Source organism: Pan paniscus, chromosome 9 (assembly GCF_029289425.2).
Source record: "Pan paniscus chromosome 9, NHGRI_mPanPan1-v2.0_pri, whole genome shotgun sequence".
In the NCBI taxonomy this organism is placed as follows: domain Eukaryota; kingdom Metazoa; phylum Chordata; class Mammalia; order Primates; family Hominidae; genus Pan; species Pan paniscus.
In genome coordinates, this window is record NC_073258.2 from 45,731,746 (window position 1) to 45,750,529 (window position 18,784).

Genomic DNA, 18,784 nt, shown 5'->3' on the forward strand with positions numbered 1-18,784 from the left:
CGTCAGTCCCCATGTCCTCATCTCACAGCTCCTGTCCCTGAACTAGCCCTCAGGAGGCCAGGGAGGAGGGGTAGGCATGAGGGGAAGTCCTCATCAGATGCTGCAGTGAGGTGTCCACACCCCGGTCTCCCCCAGTAGCTCTGGAGAATGGGCCAACAGAGACTCTGATCGTCTTCCCTGGAAAGGGGCCTCCTGCTGCCCTTGCATGCTGGGCAGACAGTTATGAGAACAGGCACGCCCCCCTCCGTTCCCACCTCCCTTTCTTAGGACACCTCTTCCCAGACTCAGCCTTGAGGCCCAGGGAGAGGCCTACTTGGTTGCCAGGGCAACAGCTCCATTGTTCACATGAGGAGAGTTTAGTGCCAGGCTCCTCCATTCTTGGACCTGGCTCTCCCTTCCATTTGTGAGCCTGGGGAGCTGTCAGGGGCTCATTCTACTCCTCAGGGCCTCTTTGTCACCTCAGGATGCAGAGGACGGGGGTGGGGGGACTGGCTAACTGGTCACCATGCCAACATCACATAGTCCACATCCCTGAAAAGGAGGGGTACTCACAGCAGTGGGACGTTCAGCAGTCCAGGGAGCAGCTAGTCTGTTTCATGGCTCACCTGCTCAAGAGCTCCGGCTCGGGTGCAGCCACAGCCTCAGGGTCCGCTGTAGGAGAGAATTATCCTAGCTTTCTCCTTTTTCACCAGTTTGCTCCATTTTTGCCTGGTTAAACAGAGCTCAAGGCTTAGGATTTCTTGTACCTGTCCTGGATTTCCTGGCCGTGGGAGAGGAGCCAGGCTGTGTCCTACCTGATCTGGGCCATTGTCTGTCATTCATTCCTTCATGCATTCACTCACTCTGACACTCTCATTCATGCAACAGCATTCACTGAAGTGACACAGGACCATCCTACAAGTTAATATTATAAAATCACTTTACACACGAGGACACGCTTACTCAAGAAGGTAAATGGTCCAAGGCATCCCAGATATTGAGTGTCAGAGGCAGGATCCAACCTCAGGTCTCCCCACCACTGACATTATCTTGACTATCGCTGTGCAAAATAATTGGATTGTTGACTGAAAAAAAAGCCATTAAGGGCAGGGCATCTGGCACAAAGTAGCTGCTTAGTAAGCATTACAGTGAATGAGTAAGCATATTCAGGGTAACTATGCAGTGTATTAGGGGCAATAACCTGGAAGACACCCATTCATTCATTTGTTACACTCGGTAAATAATTACCGAGGATTCTTTGTGCCAGGCACTATGCTGGGTGCTGGGGACATAAGAAAATAAGACAGCTATCTGGTTCCATGTCTGGTGAGAGAGACAAGTAAATTGCCCATTACAGTGCAGTGAGGTGACAGCAACAAGGAGGGAAGTCCAGGCATTGGGGAAGCCATCCCTCAACCTGGGGTCCATGGCTGACTCAAAGTCAGAAGACTTTCAGGTTGATCTCAATGGCATTTCTCATATTCTGAAGCACTGAGTCATAGACCAGCTGAGCTGACATAGACCAGACCATTCTTCTAGTTCAGTTTTCACCTGCCTTGGTCATTTCATGGACCACCATCCCCATTTTTGCCATATATATATATCCCACCCACTGTTACGTAACTCATATTTTCCTTTACACTGACTCACTGAAAAAGGTGTTAAAAAAAAGTATGTAAGATGGAAACTTTATATCACTACCAGTAATGGAAGACCAACTTATGCATAAAATACACTCACTTCACACATAAAATACACTCACAAAACAGTGTTATTAAATTCTAGGGCGATAGCATTGCTGCGGCTGACCCTGATTCCAAGACCCACTCTCTTCATTTAAAAAAGAAATGATCCAGGCATGGTAGCTTACACCTGTAATCCTAGCACTTTCGGAGGCAAAGGCAGGCCAGTTGCTTGAGCCCATAAGTTCGAGATCAACCAGGGCAAGATGGTGAAACCCCATCTCTACAAAAAATTAGCTGGGCATGGTGGTGCATGCCTGTGGTCCCAGCTACTTGGGAGGCTGAGGTGAAAGGATGGCTTGAACCCAGGAGGTTGTGGCTGCAGTGAGCCAAGACTATGTCACTGCACTCCAGCCTGGATGACAAGTGAGACCCTGTCCCAAAAATAAAAATAAAAAATAAATGAGCAAATGTTAGTGAGATATCAGAAACATGCAGACACCGAGTTGATCATTTCTCTTTTATTTGAAAGGTCTGAAAGAGAATTTAAAAAGAATGAACTATTTTTAGTGGGTGATTTAATGTTATTTAGGGGCTGTCATGGGGTGAGTCACACAACGTCATCTCAGGAGCTGCTCGGTCTATGCCCACTCTTTGAGAAACACGGGTGAGCCCTGACCCCTCCCTGGACAGGTTACTGTGTCCCATGGAGGGGCTGGGGAGACTAAAGCACAGGTCAGGGCCTCTGGATGACCTCTGTGCAGTCCCTTGCATAGTTTTCTGTCCATCCCTGTGATCCTTTCCCTTAATAATAATAATAAGTGCTGTGGGCTCCACCATCACGATCTCTCCACCCCAGCTGCCGGCTTCCCATCAGCACTGTTGGGTCTCTTCCCCCACCCACGTGCCTTCACATAGTGGTCTCCCCCTCAAGAGGGAATCCCCAAGGGCAGGGATTCCCCAGCCTTGCCTTTGTGCAATGCTCAGCAAGGCCTCAGCCACTGCAGTGACTCACTGGCCTTCTCCTGGATTCTGTGGCTGGTTGGCTTTAGATATTTTCCCTTCTAAGCACATTTCAAGAGGAGAAACAAGGAGGATAGCTTATGCATAGAGGAAGCAACATTTGAGTCTCCAAATCTTGTCTCCTTGCCACTCCCAATGCACATCCCTGTTGCTAGTGCCTGAGAGTGCACCATTAGTGCTTCATTCCCTTGCATTGAAGTATTATTCCAGTTAAAAAGTGATTTAAGAGAAAATTTGCACCAGGCGTGGTTGCTCACACCTGTAATCCCAGCACTTTGGGAGGCTGAGGCAGGTGGATCACCTGAGGTTGGGAGTTTGAGACCAGCCTGACCAACATGGAGAAACCCTGTCTCTACTAAAAATACAAAATTAGCCAGGCATGGTGGTGCATGCCTGTAATCCCAGCTTCTCAGGAGGCTGAGGCAGGAGAATCACTTGAACCCAGGAGGTGGACATTGCAGTGAGCCTAGATTGCGCTGTTGCACTCCATCCTGGGCAGCAAGAGTGAACTCTGTCTCAAAATAAAAAGAGGCCAGGCACGGTGGCTCACGCCTGTAATCCCAGCACTTTGGGAGGCCGAGGCGGGAGGATCATGAGGTCAGGAGATCCAGACCATCCTGGCTAACATGGTGAAACCCCATCTCTACTAAAAATACAAAAAATTAGCCAGGCTTGGTGGCAGGCGCCTGTAGTTCTAGCTACTTGGGAGGTTGAGGCAGGAGAATGGCGTGAACCCAGGAGGCGGAGCTTGTAGTGAGCCAAGATCGCGCCACTGCACTCCAGCCTGGGTGACAGAGTGAGACTCTGTCTCAAAAAAAAAAAAAAAAAAAAAAAAAGAAAGAAAGAAAGAAAAAAGAAAAAAATTGCTTATTGTGCATTTGAATTCCATTGATGTGAAATGTCCAAAATAGACAGAGAGACAGAAAGTAGGTTTGTGGTTTCCTAGGATTAGGGGGGATGGCTGAAGGATACAGGATTGTTGGGATGGGGTTTTTTTGAAGTGATGATGTTTTATAATCAATTGTAGTGATGGTTGCATAATTGTGTTAATACACTAAAAACCATTGAGTTGTACAGTTTCAATGGGTAAATTGTATGCTGTGTGCATTATGTCTTGATAAAGCTCTTAGGAAGGGAAGGGGAAGGAAGGGGAGGGGAGGGAAGGGAGGAGAGAGGCCTTCATCAGTCCTGTGATGGAAGACACTACTTCTGGTGCTGCTCCTTCCTGTCCCCTCATCACCTGGAGACCTGCCCCTCTCTGTCACCCCTATCAGCCCATCTTTTAGTCCTTCTACTGATCCCTTTCTTTAACAACCATCCGAGCTGACACTCACTGGGTGTGGACTGTGTGGCTGGCACTGCACTAAGTGTTTTTCGTTTAGTTCCTCATTGAGTTCATTTGCTCACAAAGCTCACTAACAAAGGTCACCCTTTGCCCCAGTGCAGAAGGTTAGAAAGATTCGGTACTTCTTGGCTTCCTATAGGTACTTCCAGGTCCCTCTACCAGCATGTCCTCCTCATAAAACCAGCTCATCCTCTGATGTCCAACGTGCACACCCTAATTCCTCTGTGTTGTCTGCCAGCCCACAGGATTCCTTCCAACCCCAACCTTCCTCCAGACTGTGCACACCAGATCACTCATGAGGTCCATCCCCACACTTTGCCCTGCTCTCACCTTTTCACATCCAGGCTGATAACTTATCAGCTTACAGTTCTCAGATCACCTCAGCACTTCAGCCAGCCAGAGGTGAGGCCACACCTGGACCTTGTCATCCTTCAGGGCTGTTCTGACCCTGAGATCTCAGGCTCCTGATTTTCCGATATCTTATACAATGACCCAGCTTTCATTTTCCCCATCCATCCACTCATTGGAGCTCATTCTCTGATTTCATATTTTTCCATCTAGTCCCCAGATCATTCCCCAGCATCACTACTGCATTTGAACGCTTCTTCCCATTTGAAATTAGGGCCCCTCTAAGAACTTGCTCCTCCTGTCTCACTATTAGTCATCTTTGCAACTCCTAGCTCTTCTATTCCACTAGGCTTCCTTCTTAGCCTACAAAGATCTCTATTCTAAAAGTCTGTATTAGTCCATTCTCACGCTGCTATGAAGAAATATCCAAGACTAGGTAACTTATAAAGAAAAGAGATTTAATTGACTCACAGTTCAGCATGGCTGGAGAGGCTTCAGGAAACTTACAATCATGGTGGAAGGGGAAGCAAACATGTTCTTCTTCACATGACAGCAGGAAGGAGAAGTGCTGAGCAAAACACGGAAAAGCCCCTTAATAAAACCCTCCGATCTCATGAGAACTCACTATCAGGAGGAACAGCATGGAGGGTAACCACCCCCATGATTAAATTCCCTCCCACCACACGTGGGGATTATGGGAACTACAATTCAAGTTGAGATTTGGGTGGGGACACAGCCAAACCATATCAAAGTCCTTTGTGAATTATTCCATCTAGCTCTCTGGTTTCCTTTGCCACTATACTTCATGTTAGAGTTCTGTTATTCTCTCTTCATAGAGCAGTTTTTGTCCTAATGTATCATCTGTGGTCACATGGAATAGAGTAGTTTTTTTAAAGGAATGGGCTGGGCAGGCCAGCTGGGACTGGGGTGGCGGGGGTCCAGCCGGACGCTGCTTCACGCCAGCGTGTGCCCGGCACCCCTCTGGTCCGTGGGGCCCCCAGCAGGGGAGGGGCCTCAAGACCACGCGGACCCCCCGGGTGGGTCCCCAGCTTGCTTCAGAGGCTCAGAGCAGGGTCAGGGACCTGGCTCCCCGGGGCCGGAGCTGCCTCTACCCCCTGGCGTTACAGACTGCAGGCACTCCAGACCTGGGGTCGTGGTGAGGTTCCTTGATTGACTGTGTGATGGTGACTGCGTTGCAAGTGAATGGGTTCATAGTGGCATCAGGCACTCAGACTCCTGCGAGTTCCCATAAGTTCTCAGAGGACTGCTTTGCCTTTTGAACTGATAATTGCAAAATTCCATACGGAATGGCCCTTGTGGATAAGCACAAAGTCAAGAGACAGCGATTGGACAGAATTTGTGAAGGTATCATGAATGGACCCCTGCACTCCCACCCCCGATGGTGCTGCTGGACTGCCGAGATTGCACCGTGGAGATGCCCATCCTGAAGAACCTGGCCACCATGGCCTTCTGTGACACACAGTCCTCGCAGGAGATCCACCAGACGGTTTTAAATGAAGCCGTGGGCGCCACGATGTACCACACCATCACCCTCACCAGGGAGGACCTGGAAAAGTTCAAGGCCCTGAGAGTGATCGTGTGGATAGACAGTGGCAACGACAACGTGGACATCAAGGCTGCCGCGAGCTCGGAATTACTGTGTGCAACATCCCGTCCGGAGCCCTGGAAGAGACAGCCGACTCCACCGTCTGCGACATCCTCAATCTGTACCGGAGGAACACGTGGGTGTGCCAGGCACTGCGGGAAGGGACGTGGGTTCAGAGCATGGAGCAAATCCTCGAGGTGGCCTCGGGAGTGGTCCGCATCCATGGGTAGATGCTGTGGGTCTCATGAGCTTTGGTTGCACGAGGCAGGCGGTTGCATTTCAAGACAAGGCCTTTGGATTCAGCGTCATATTTTATGACCCCTACTTGCAGGATGGGATAGAACGGTCCCTGGGCATTCAATGGGTCTACACCCTGCAGGATTTGCTGTATCAGAGTTACTGCGTCTCCTTGCACTGCAGTCTCAATGAACATAACCACCACCTCATTAATGACTTTACTATAAAGCAGATGAGGCAGGGAGCATTCCTTCTGAACGCAGCCCCTGGTGGCCTGGTGGGCGAGAAAGCCTTAGCACAGGCCTTCAAGGAGGGCAGGATTACGAGGGACAGCTTTGCTCAGGGTCCATTGAAAGATGCCCCAAATCTCATCTGCATTCCTCACACTGCCTGGTATAGCGAGCAGGTGTCGCTGGAGATGAGGGAGGCAGCTGCCACCGAGTTCCGCCAAGCCATCAAAGGTCGCATCCCAGAAAGCTTAAGAAACTGTGTGAACAAGGAATTCTTTGTCACATCAGCGCCTTGGTCAGTAGACCAGCGAACAATTCATCCTGAGCTCAATAGTGCCACATACAGATATCCACCAGGCACCGTGGGTGTGGCTCCAGGCGGACTTCCTGCAGCCATGGAAGGGATCATCCCTGGAGGTATCCCAGTGACTCACAACCTCCCGACAGTGGCACATCCTTCCCAAGCGCCCTCTCCCAACCAGTCCACAAAACACGGGGACAATAGAGAGCACCCCAAGGAGGAATAGCAGAGAATGCCGAAAAGTAATCATTCAGATGCATTTGGGACCGAGAGACAGTGAAACATAGATGAACTAAGAGAAAAAGAATCTGATGGTCTTTTTAACTGATTCTGGACATATGCATCATTGATGCTGCAGTGTTAAAACTGCAAGAGCTAGAAAGCTGAAGATGTCCTCTGCTTACAGAAGCGCGGAAAGATGAGGATGTGATTTATTAACGACCAACTTCTGTTATTATGTGTTAAGTTTTTCATCTGTGTATCAAATCACAAAGAATAAGTAGAGCTTTCTCCTTTATCAGTCCCTTGGGCACAGCAGGTCCTGAACACCCTGCTCTAGAATGTTGCATCAAGAGTTCAAACATCAAAACAAAAAAATATTAAGAGGAATCCCCATGCTGTGACTCTAGTCCCTTCATTCTACAGGGGCTGGTTACCTAGCTAATAGGAAGATCACATTACTACAAAATGGGGAGAAAACTCTTTCCCTGTGGTACACACTTGCACGCATAGGATTGAAGACAGTACAGGCTCCTGTACAGAGAAGCGTCTCTCACATCTGAACTGCATACTGAGCAGGCAAGTTGGTTATAAGTTCAGTAAAACCCTCTGATGATGAAAAAAAAACATATTAAGTTTCACAAGCTATTTGTACTCAAATATATTTTCTCAGTTTCAGATCCTCTGCTATTTTATTGAGTGGAAAGTCTTGAACTAAAAGAGTTCAAGAAGAATAATGAACAAACCCACTTTTTTAGACTTTGATAAAATCTTCTTTTCTTCATGTGATATTTTATACAAGAACACTTCAGATGTATTAGATGTGACTTATTTTAACAAATCCTATTAGATTTGTATCAACTAGTTACATGTTCTATTCATAATCTTTTGTGAATCATTGCCTTTCTGTTTAAAAAGATGGCCTATTTTGAGCCTTTGTGCAGGTACAATTCTGTTTTTGTGATAAAAGAAAAACTTTAAAATTGTCCCAAACAGAAAAATAATGTCTAACAGAAGTATATTTTGTTTTAGTGTGAGTTGCCATTACTGTAATTTGTTTATTGGAAAGGCAGACATTTAGTGTTCAGTGCGGTTGTCAATAAAAAGTAATTAAAATAAAAAAAAGAGAAATGGCTTTGGCAGATCAAATGGTGAAAGCCATAGCAGAGTTCAACAGTCATGAAGAATATGAGGTCTATGAGGTAGGCTGGCTACTTCTAACCATCCAGGAGAGTTTAAAGTAATATAATAAAAAGCTCAGGGTTCTAAATTCATGGCTCAAAATACAGCCAGGAACCAGGGGTTTCCTATAATTGTCCTAAAAGAACATCTTATGATTGTCCTAAAATAATATCTTATCTCTTAGAGCTAGTGAGCTGATGTAGCTGAAAATTAGACAAAGATTCTTATCTTATAGGTTGCTGATTTACAACATAGATTGAATTCATAGCCTCACCAGATTTTATATGTGAAAATTAGAGCAATGATTAGGAAAGACCATTCCCAAAGATTAGAATGGTGACATTTAGGGGAACTCAGTTAATTTTGAAGACCCTTAATCCTTAACTCTACTAAGCTCTCTCACCAGTGGAAACAATTCCTCTTATCCTACCTGATGAAGGTGGTCCTGCTTCCTGGTAGAAGACTTTATGACTATTCTCCACCCCTGCTGCTTCACACATCCTCCAGACCCATGACTAGAAACCATCTCTGTGCACAGGGAGCCAATTGTAAAGTTGTACCCAGACAACACTTACATGCCAAAACATGCAAATTTATATCCCAATTAAAAACCTGGAGAATAGGCATAGGAATATGTCCTAACCATGCTTGGGTAGGGACAGAAGAGCATAAAACTGAAACCTGGACTCTGTAATAGTCAAATGCAACTGAGATACCAAAATATTCCTATGTATAATGTAGAAGACATCCAAAGATTTAGGGAGCTAGACATATTGACTCTATCACATGTGACTGGTTTATCCTTGCTTTAACTACAAGCATACAACCCTCACCCCCCTGCCACCCCCCACCTTCAAGCCAGTCCCAGGGTCTATTGTTCCCTTCTTTGTGCCCATGTGTACTCCATGTTTAGCTCCCACTTATAAATAAGAATATGTGGTATTTGGTTTTCTGTTCCTGTGTTGATTTGCTTATGGCGTTGGAGTTAGCCTAATTCTTAGGGACCCTAGGATTTTTGGAATGATAAATGAGCATTGGCTTCAACTTAAAGTCACCAGCTGCATTATCACCTAACAAGAGAGTCAGCTTGTTCTTTGAAGCTCTGAAGCCAGGCATTGACTCCTTCTCTCTAGCTATGAAAACCTGATATGGTTTGGATTTGTGTCTCTGCCCAAATCTCATATCAAATTGTAATCCCCAGTGTTGGAGGAAGGGCCTGGTGGAAGGTGATTGCATCGTGGGGATGGTTTCTGATGGTTTAGCACCATTTTCCTAGTGCTGTCTCATGACAGAGTTCTCCAGACATCTGCTTGTTTAGAAGTGTGTAGCACCTCCTCCTTTGCTCTCTTCCTCCTCCTCCCCCTATTTAAGTTGTGCCTGCTTCCTCTTTGCCTTCCGGCATGATTGTAAGTTTCCTAAGGCTTCCCCAGCCATGCTTCCTGTACAGCCTGTGGAACGGTGAGTCAAATTTCTTTTCTTCACAAATTATCCAGTTTTAGGTATGTCTTTGTAGCAGTGCAAGAATGGACTAATACAAGCCCCTAGATGCTATCTTCTTCCAATAGAAGGCTGCTTCATCTCCACTGAAAATCTGTTGTTTAGTATTAGCCACTTTCATGCATGATCTTAGCTAGATAACTTGCTGCAGCTTCTAAACCATCCCATGATCCAATCACCTTCCACCAGGCCCCTCCTCCAACACTAGGGATTATAATTTGACATGAGATTTGGGCAGGGATGCAAATCCAAACCATATCAGGGTTTCACAGCTAGAGAGAAGGAGTCAATGCCTGGCTTCAGAGCTTCAGAGCTTCTGCAGTTCGGCATCATCACTCACTGTCAAACCCTTCACTTTTATGTTATGAATACAGCTTTTTTCCTTAAATCTCATTAACCAATCACTGCTAGCTTCCAACGTTTCTTCTGCAACTTCCTCACCTCTCTCTGCCTTCAGATAATTGAAGAGAGTTAGAGCCTTGTTCTGGATTAGGTTTTGCCTTAAGCGAATTGTGTGGCTGGTTTGATCTTCTATGCAGGCCACTAGAACTTTCTCCATGTCAGCAATAAGGCTGTTTCACTTTCCCATTGTTTGTGTGTTAACTGGAGTAGAACTTTAAATTTCCTTCAAAAGCTTTCCCGTTGCATTCACAACTTAGCTAACTGGCACAAGAAGCCTAGTTTTTGGCCTATCTTGGCTTCAACATGCCTTCCTCACTAAGCTTAATTATTTCTAGCTTTTGATTTAAAGGGAGAGATATGCAAGTGTTCTAGAGGCCATTGCAGGTTTATTAACTGGCCAAATTTCAATTGTGTTGTGCCTCAGGGAATAGGGAGGCCAGAGGAGAGGGAGAGAGATGGCCAATTGATGAAGCAATCAGAACACATACAACACTTATCAAATAAGTTCGTCATCTTATATGGGCACAGTTCGTGGTGCCCCAAAACAATTACAACAGTAATATGAAAGCTCACTGATCACAGATCACCATAACAGATATAATAATAATGAGAAGTTTGAAATATTGGGAGAATTAGCAAAATGTGACACAGAGACATGAAGTGAGCACATGCTGTTGGAAAAATGTTGCTGATAGATTGCTCGACACAGGGTTGACACAAACATTCCATTTGTAAAAGCACAATGTCTGCAAAGTGAAATAAAGCAAAGCAAAATAAAACAAGTTACATCTGTATATTTCCTGGGAGGGACCAGAGGACTCTCCCTTTATCTAGACAGAGACAAACACTTTGATGAGGAGAGTACCAGCCTCCTTCAAAGGTGCTAAGTTGCAAAATAGCATATATGCTGGGGATGATGATGGAGATACTGTCATTGCATGTGTTCCTGAAGTTTAATGGGGATAATAAGATCCCAGCATTGACTATGTAGTAACACATAGACCACAAGTGAAGTGGACATTCAAGACAGCAGGGCCAGAGTAGTAGTCGGAATAGACTGACACACAGAGACCTGTGCCGGTGGCTAATTGACCGTGGATACCAAAGACTAAAATATACAGGGTATTGCATTAAGGTCCTATTTGATTGTAGAATCAGGGGGTCATAACTTCTCACTAAATTCGCACACTAAAGTCAGGTGACTAGAAATACTGCGTACTCTGTAGCATATGACAGTGCAAGTTTATATTGTAAATCTTCCTCCCAATTTTCCCCCAAGGGAATTGTCATTTAGTAGAGTGACTCTGCACTGAGAAAAGAGAAATACCACACTTTTCAGTGCTTATTACTGGCTTTGAGCTGATGCTTGTCCCTGGCCATGGGTTGAGTGGGAATTAATGGGAGTCAGGAAACTAATGGCTTTTGGGCCCAAACCATTTCATAGTGGGCCAAATAGATGCATACCCATCTGTAGCTATCTCTCCAGGTCCTGAATGTACAGTTGGAATATATATACTAAGTAATAGGCAGGTTCTCCACACTGACTTCCTGACCTATTGATTAAAGACTGTCAAGATAGGAAGGACCAAGTGAAAACTCCTAGTGAATCTTCTTCCCAACAAAGCAGTAAATCAAAACCAATGTCACATTTCTAGGAGAATAACAGAGATTAGTGCCACCACAGAAGACTTGAAAAATGCAAGGTCGATGACCCACCGGTGGGCTGGAATCAGCTAGTACAGGCTCATGAGAATTTTTATCGTTGTTATCACTTATTCATGAGAATAGTTACCATGAGATTTTTAATACTGCCTCACAACTTCATTTTCAGTGATGTCATGTTGGTAGTTTGACATCAGCCATGGTGGGAGTGTTTACACCATGGCAATTGGCAAACAGTACACATCAGGGTGTATTTTTTTCCTTTTCTAAGAGCCAGTTTACCAGAAAATCCCTAGTGATACCTATCATATGCTCATTTAACTTACCTCTTTGGCTTGTGCAGATGTATCTTGAACTTGGAGAATGATGGAAGATTATGTAAGAACAATCCAATTGTAATTTCAATTGTAGCTGTTACTCCAGATCTTGTCTATTTACTATCCATATCAACACCACTTCTGGCACCTACTATGAATGAATGGATGAACACATGCTTACATGGAGGGGAGGGTGTTTGAAATAAAGGATAGTTATATTAGGTAGGAGCATGTTGCTACTGGTGTTGTTGCCTTATTAGAATTTAAGTAGGGAAATAAAACTGTGTATTCCTATACTGCAGAGATTTAAAAAAATCTAAAAATTTCCCAGAGTCCTTTGCAGATAGAGTTTAAATTGTTACTTAGGTCTGCCTATGAGAAACACCTGGAGAGACTTGAATTTGAAACCCTCCCTCTGTATCCAAAAGTTGCAGTCACAGCTTCCTGATTCCCATATCACAGCTAATGAGAATGTTCCCAGATTCAACAGTTCCAGTACTGGCTTCCAGACTCTTCCGTGTCTTGACTGTGGTAGAGGCAGCAACTCCTCTGGGAGGTCAGGGATGAGATGTCCTGGATTCATTCCTAGAGTCTCAGTTTAGAGTTTGGCCCTCTAGCCCTTCCAGTGATTCTGTAAGCACCCAATTCACTGTATTAAGCCCTCTTCTGTTTATAATAGCTAGAATGGACTCTTATTTGCAACTGAACTCTAATATACCCCGCTTTCAAGTGTTTTTCTTCCCCATCAATTTTCCTCTTTACTGTCCAACCATTTCTCATCTTACTTCCCAGAGATGAACTCACTACTTACATTTTAGGGGGAAAAACATAGACAAGATTATTTAGAACATCACACTCTGGGGACTGTTGTGGGGTGGGAGGAGGGGGAGGGATAGCATTAGGAGATATACCTAATGCTAAATGACGAGTTAATGGGTGCAGCACACCAGCATGGCACATGTATACATATGTAACTAACCTGCACATTGTGCACATGTACCCTAAAACTTAAAGTATAATAATAATAAAATAAATAAATAAATAAATAAAAAAGACTCCATCTCAAAAAAAAATAAGCATATTGAAAAGAATCATATTAAATTTGTAATTACAGTTTAAATGGAAGGAATTTAATGAAGTTTGTAATCAATCTTTGAATATTAAAAAAGTTTCAAAATGTTGTTTATAGGTATATGTAAAATAAATAAATAAATAAATAAATAAATTTATAAAAAAGAAATTTCTCAACTTTCTGCCTATCCATGTAAGGTCTCTGGACTCACCCCCACCTGCTTTTCTATATCTTTCCTACAAGAGTAACCCATCCATCTCTTTCTTACAAGAGTAACCCATCCATCTCTGCTGTGGATTCCGTCTTTTTCCATCTCCACAAATCTTCCCCTTTTCCCCTGTTTCTTGAACTTCTCACTCTTGTTATTCTGTTCATTCATTATAGAACACCACCAAGCTTTTCTCACGAAAAACAAAAACAAAAGCAAAAAAACTAAATCTTTTGTTTCCCTCTAGCCAGGGTCTGCCAAGCTTTCTACGAGAATCATCTATACTATTAATCTCCACTTCCTCCCCTTCCATTCACTCCTCTGTCCATGCAATTTAACCTTTGTTGCCCTCCTTCCACTGAAATTGACTTCGGTGAAGTAACCAATGAACACCTTATGGCCAAATCCAAAGATTCTTTTCATCTCTTTCCTTACCTAATCTCTCTGGGGCACTGGACAGCATTGTCTCTCTCCTCCATAACCATCATGACAACACATTCCCCAGGACATTCTCCAGAATCATCTGGTTGGTCTCTGTCCAACCCATAGCCTATGGGCTGCATGCAGTCCAGGATGGCTTTGAATGCGTCCCAACACATTTCTTAAAACATTATGAGATTTTGGTTTTTTTTTTTTTTAGGTCATCAGCTATCATTAGTGTTAGTGTATTTTATGTGTGAACTGAGACAATTATTCTTCTTCCAATATGGCCCACGAAGCCAAAAGATAGGACACCCCAGCTCTATATCCTTTGGAGGCTCCTTGTCCCACTTGAACTTTTCCTCAAGGAATGCACTTTTCCTCAAGGCTTTGTTCCTGAGCCCTACATGGTTTTTCCACTCTAATGTTTCGCCCTAGCCAACCTCATCCAAGTCCATGACTTCAACTACTGACAACTCCCAGGTATACATCTCTAACCTGGATTTCTGCCCTGACTTCCAGACTGTATATCTAACAACTCTCTACTTTAAGCCCAATAACTTTTGACATGCGTTTCTACCTCAATCTCCCACAGACATCTCAATCTCAACATGTCCACATCAGAATTCCTCTTCCCCCAATATCTACTCTTCCTCCTTAAGTACTTTTCTTGTGAATGGCATCACTGTCCACACAGACCCTAAAACCAGATAGCCAGGAGTCATCCTAAGCTCCCCATTTCCTTGTCCTTCATAACTACATTGTCACTAACAGATTTCAGTTCTATCACTAATACTCTGCAACAGTTTCTGTACTCTCTATCCCTACTGTCCTGGTCCAGCCCTCTGTTCTCTCTCTGTACTCTGCTTCTGCCCACTTACTAGCTTCTCTGAGTCCCTTCACAACCCCCTCAATTCATTCTCCACACGGAAGTCAAATCTGATAACATCACTCCCTTCCTTAAATCCTGCTACCTAGATGATCTCCACTACCCACCCCCTGAACACACACACACCCTACCCCACACACGTCTGGCAAGGCTTCCAGAATAAAGTTCACATTCCTAGTCCAAATACAAGGTGCTTTATGATCTGGCTTCTCTAACCTCATCTCTCTGCAATGACCCTGAAGCTCTACCTTTACCCACAAGAACATGACACATTCACCTACTCCATGGATTCTCCTCTGAATGGAACTCTCTTCCTCTTCTTTGCCTGGGCCGCTCCTTTGTCATGTTAGAGACTCAGCACATGACTCCCTTGAGTAGAGCTGACCACCCTTTCTTTGTGCCACCACTGTTTCGCATACTTGAACTTAGCTCTAATTTTACATTAAGCTTTCATTTATTACTGTGTCATAGAGGTAGAAAGACTTATCATAGCACTTGTTAACCTGCATTACATGTTTTGCATATCAGTATTCTACCACAAGTCCAGTGTTCCTTCAGGGCCAAAACCACACTTACAGTGTGCCTGGTACAGAATAGGCACCTGATGCATGTTTGACGGAGGAATAGGTTAAGTTCTGCTTGGATTTCATTTGCTAGCTGTTATGGGTTGAATTCTGCCTCCTAAAAACAGATAAGTTCAAATCCTAGCCCCCAGGACCTCACTCAGAATGTGACCTTATTTGGAAATAGGATTTTTACGGAGGTAATCAAGTTAAAGTGAAGCCATTAGGATGGGCCCTAATCCAATAAGATTAATGCTCTTAGTTTTTAAAAAAGGAAAATGTAGACCCAGAGACAGACATGCAGGTACTCACAAGCCCACGCACAGAGGCAAGACAACAGGGAGACACAGTGAGAAGGCAGCGAGAAGGCGAGAAGGCAGCCACCTATATACCAAGGAGAGACACGTTCAACAGACCCTGGCCTGCTAGCCCTCAGAAAGAGCCAACCCTGCCTACAGCTTGATTTCAGACTTGTAGGTTCCAGAACTGTGAGTCAATAACTGTATGTTGTTTAAGCCACCCAGTTTATGGCACCTTGTTATGGCAGCCCTAGCAAACTCATACAGTAATGATTCCTGTGCCTGGAAGTCACTTTCTTTCTTTGAATCACTAGCCAGAAGCTAGTAACTCCTATTTTCTTCCTGAAGTCTGTAAGCTTTGCTTTTCTAGCATATCTCTCTGTTTCTCTCTCTGTTTCTGTCTCTCTCTCTCACACACACAAACACGCATGCGCACATGCACCACAAGATCACAAGTCCCTTTCTCCCTAGAACTTCCCCTTTTCCTCCAGATACTTCCACTTCACCAGTTTCTTCCTTGTTCATCAGAGTTGGGTCCCAAGTAACAGGTCCCCTCCTGCTTTCTCGTCTTTCTGAAAAAGCATATCAGGCCAAGAATTAAATCCACTACAATGTTTATGACAGAATAGGGCACCCAATGGCTGTGCCAATGAGCCCAGCAGGCCTCTTGCCCCTCAGCTAGATTCAAGACTTCCTGGAAAGGACAGTAGCACAACACTGGAAGCCAGGCCAGGAGTTGGGAACTCCCAGAGCAACATCCCTTGTTTCTCTTTTCTTCCCCACCAGTATGCGCCATGGTGCCTCCACTAGCTTTCATTACATTAAATCATGCTACTCTCCTGCTCAAAACTCAGCAATGCCTCCCTATTGCACTTAAAACCAAATTTCAACTTGTAGAAGCCTCTCTTAGATTCACTAGATGCCTGTAAGACCCTCCCAGCCTCAGAATTTGGATGTGCTCAACCTCTGCTTACAAGACCTTTGCTCTGCCCCCCTTGCCCTCTGCCAGGCTAAGCTCAACTGTCAGTTTCTCAAAGCAGCTTTCTCTGACCCTTTATTAGCCTCTTATTAGATCCTCTCAGGGAAACTTGTTATCTCACCAAGGATTTGTCATAGTTTCTACCTATATATTTATATTCATGATCATGTGATTAATGCTTTTCTCTCTCACCAGACTGAAAATACCATAAGGGTTGGACCCTTTTCCATTTTGTCCCCCAGTGACTCCCCAGTCCCTACTGTAGTGTTCATGGCATACAGCAGAGACTCAATAAATATTTCTTTAAATAAATGAATGAACTTAGTTTTACTATTTGACCCACTGCAATGACACCAATTTATTTGCATGAAGGGAATTCCTACTACCATAGAATTCTTGTCAAAAGCCTCATCCAACCAAGTCTTGGTGAAGGCTTTGCATTCCTACCAGCCTCATGTTACAATTTCAACTTTATATCATTTATTAGATTATTGTATTGGTCAGGGTCCAGGCGGAGGCAGACGGCACTCTCAGATGGGTAATTGCAGAGAGTTTAATAAAGGAACTGGTTAAGTGGTGTGTTCAGGGCTAAGGGAAACCAGCAAGGGATGGAGCTAGCAACAGTGGGGTCTGTTACTATGCCAACACCCGAAGGTGGAAGAAGAGGGGTAGATACCAGACTGAGAAGAGTTGCCACAGCAGAGCCCAACATGATGGGAGCTGTGGTCTCAGAAGAGAGATGCAGCCAGCATAAGGAGACCCAGCTGGGAGGCAGCCAGAAAATAAATATCCTGACTTCACTCTCCTCCCACTTGCCAGTCTCCTGCTGGTTGACTCTGATTGGTTGAACCCCATCAAAGCCAGAAGCCCTGAGAGCCCTTTGATGGATCCATAAAGATCAGCCTCCAGGGCCTGGGGCAGACCAGTCAGTAGATGGCCCGAAGATCCAGAGGAGAAAGTAAAGGTGTCCAGCCCCACACTAAGACCACAGAAATATCGTTATTAATTGGGAACATTGCTGCTTCTATTTTTCAGGGATGCCAGGCTTGTTTTCAACAATATCCAATTATCATGGAAGATAGGTATTCATCCTTTCTGCTTTCTCTCAAATTTCAGTTTTTAGTTATGTTGATCAGGTGAAAAATTTTCCTGTCAAGCATCATCATCATGTTCCCCTTCAGATGTACTCTTTTAAAAAAGATTTATTATTATTATTTTTATTTTGTGGGTACATAGTAGGTATATTTATTAATGGGCTTCATGAGATGGACGTTTTGATACAGGCATGCAATGTGAAATAAGCACATCATGAAGAATGGGGTATTCATCCCCTAAAACATTTATCCTTTGAGTTACAAACAATCCAATTACATTCTTTGAGTTATTTAAAAATATAAAATTAAGTTATTATTGACTACAGTCACCCTATTGTGCTATCAAATAGTAGGTCTTATTCATTCTTTCTAGTTTTTTGGTAGCCATAAACTATCCCCACCTCCCCCTCAGGATATACTCTTTTCCTGGTAGAAAGTTCATTTGTTATCATGGAAGTCTTTGTTCAGAAGACCCAGCTCTGATTTTTTAAAATTATTATGAGTACATAATAGTTGTATATATTTATGGGGTACATGTGATACAGGCATACAACATTTAATGATGAAATTAGGGTAAATGGGGTATTCATCACCCCAAGCCATTATTACTTCTTTGTGTTAGGAATATTCCAATTCTACTCTGTTAGGTAATATTTAAAATATAATAATTATTGTTGACTTTAATTACCTTATGGTGCTTCCAAATACTAGATCATATTCATTCTATCTAACTGTATTTTTGTACCTATGAGCCATCTCCACTTTATCATCTATTCCCTGCTACCCTTCCCAGCCTCTGGGCAACCATCATTCCACTCTCTATCTCCATGAGTTCAATTTTTTTTTTATCTCCCACATATGAGTGAGAACATGTGATATTTGTTTTTCTGTGCCTGGCTTCTCACTTAACATGTTCCAGTTCCATCCCTGTTGTTGCAAATGACAGGATTTCATTCTTTTTATGGCTGAGTACTATTTCAGTGTTTATATGTTCCACATTTTCTTTATCCATTCGTCTGTTGATGGACACTCAGGTTGCTTCCTTGTCTTAGCTATTGTGAATAGTGGCTGCAATAAACACAAGAGTGCAGATATCTCTTCCATATACTGATTTCCTATCTTTTAGATATGTGCCCAGCAATTGAGTTGCTGGTTCATATGGTAGCTCTATTTTTAGCTTTTTGAGGAAACTCCATACAGTTCTCCATAGTGGCTGTACTAATTTACATT

At 43.9% G+C, this 18,784-nt stretch overlaps 1 long non-coding RNA gene and 1 pseudogene across 2 annotated transcripts in view; one reads left to right on the forward strand and one right to left on the reverse strand.

Moving 5' to 3' along the window:
- Nucleotides 1-18,784, reverse strand: part of LOC129393361 (uncharacterized) — an 85,262-nt gene that overhangs the window by 21,663 nt on the left and 44,815 nt on the right. Inside the window, exon 2 of one of the 2 annotated variants that reach the window (XR_010113350.1) lies at nt 553-651. The exons of the other annotated variant lie outside the window; for it this stretch is intronic. This is a non-coding gene — a long non-coding RNA (uncharacterized LOC129393361). The remainder of the gene's footprint in view (nt 1-552; nt 652-18,784) is intronic. 2 annotated transcript variants of the gene reach the window in all.
- Nucleotides 4,855-6,983, forward strand: LOC100971266 (C-terminal-binding protein 2-like; annotated as a pseudogene).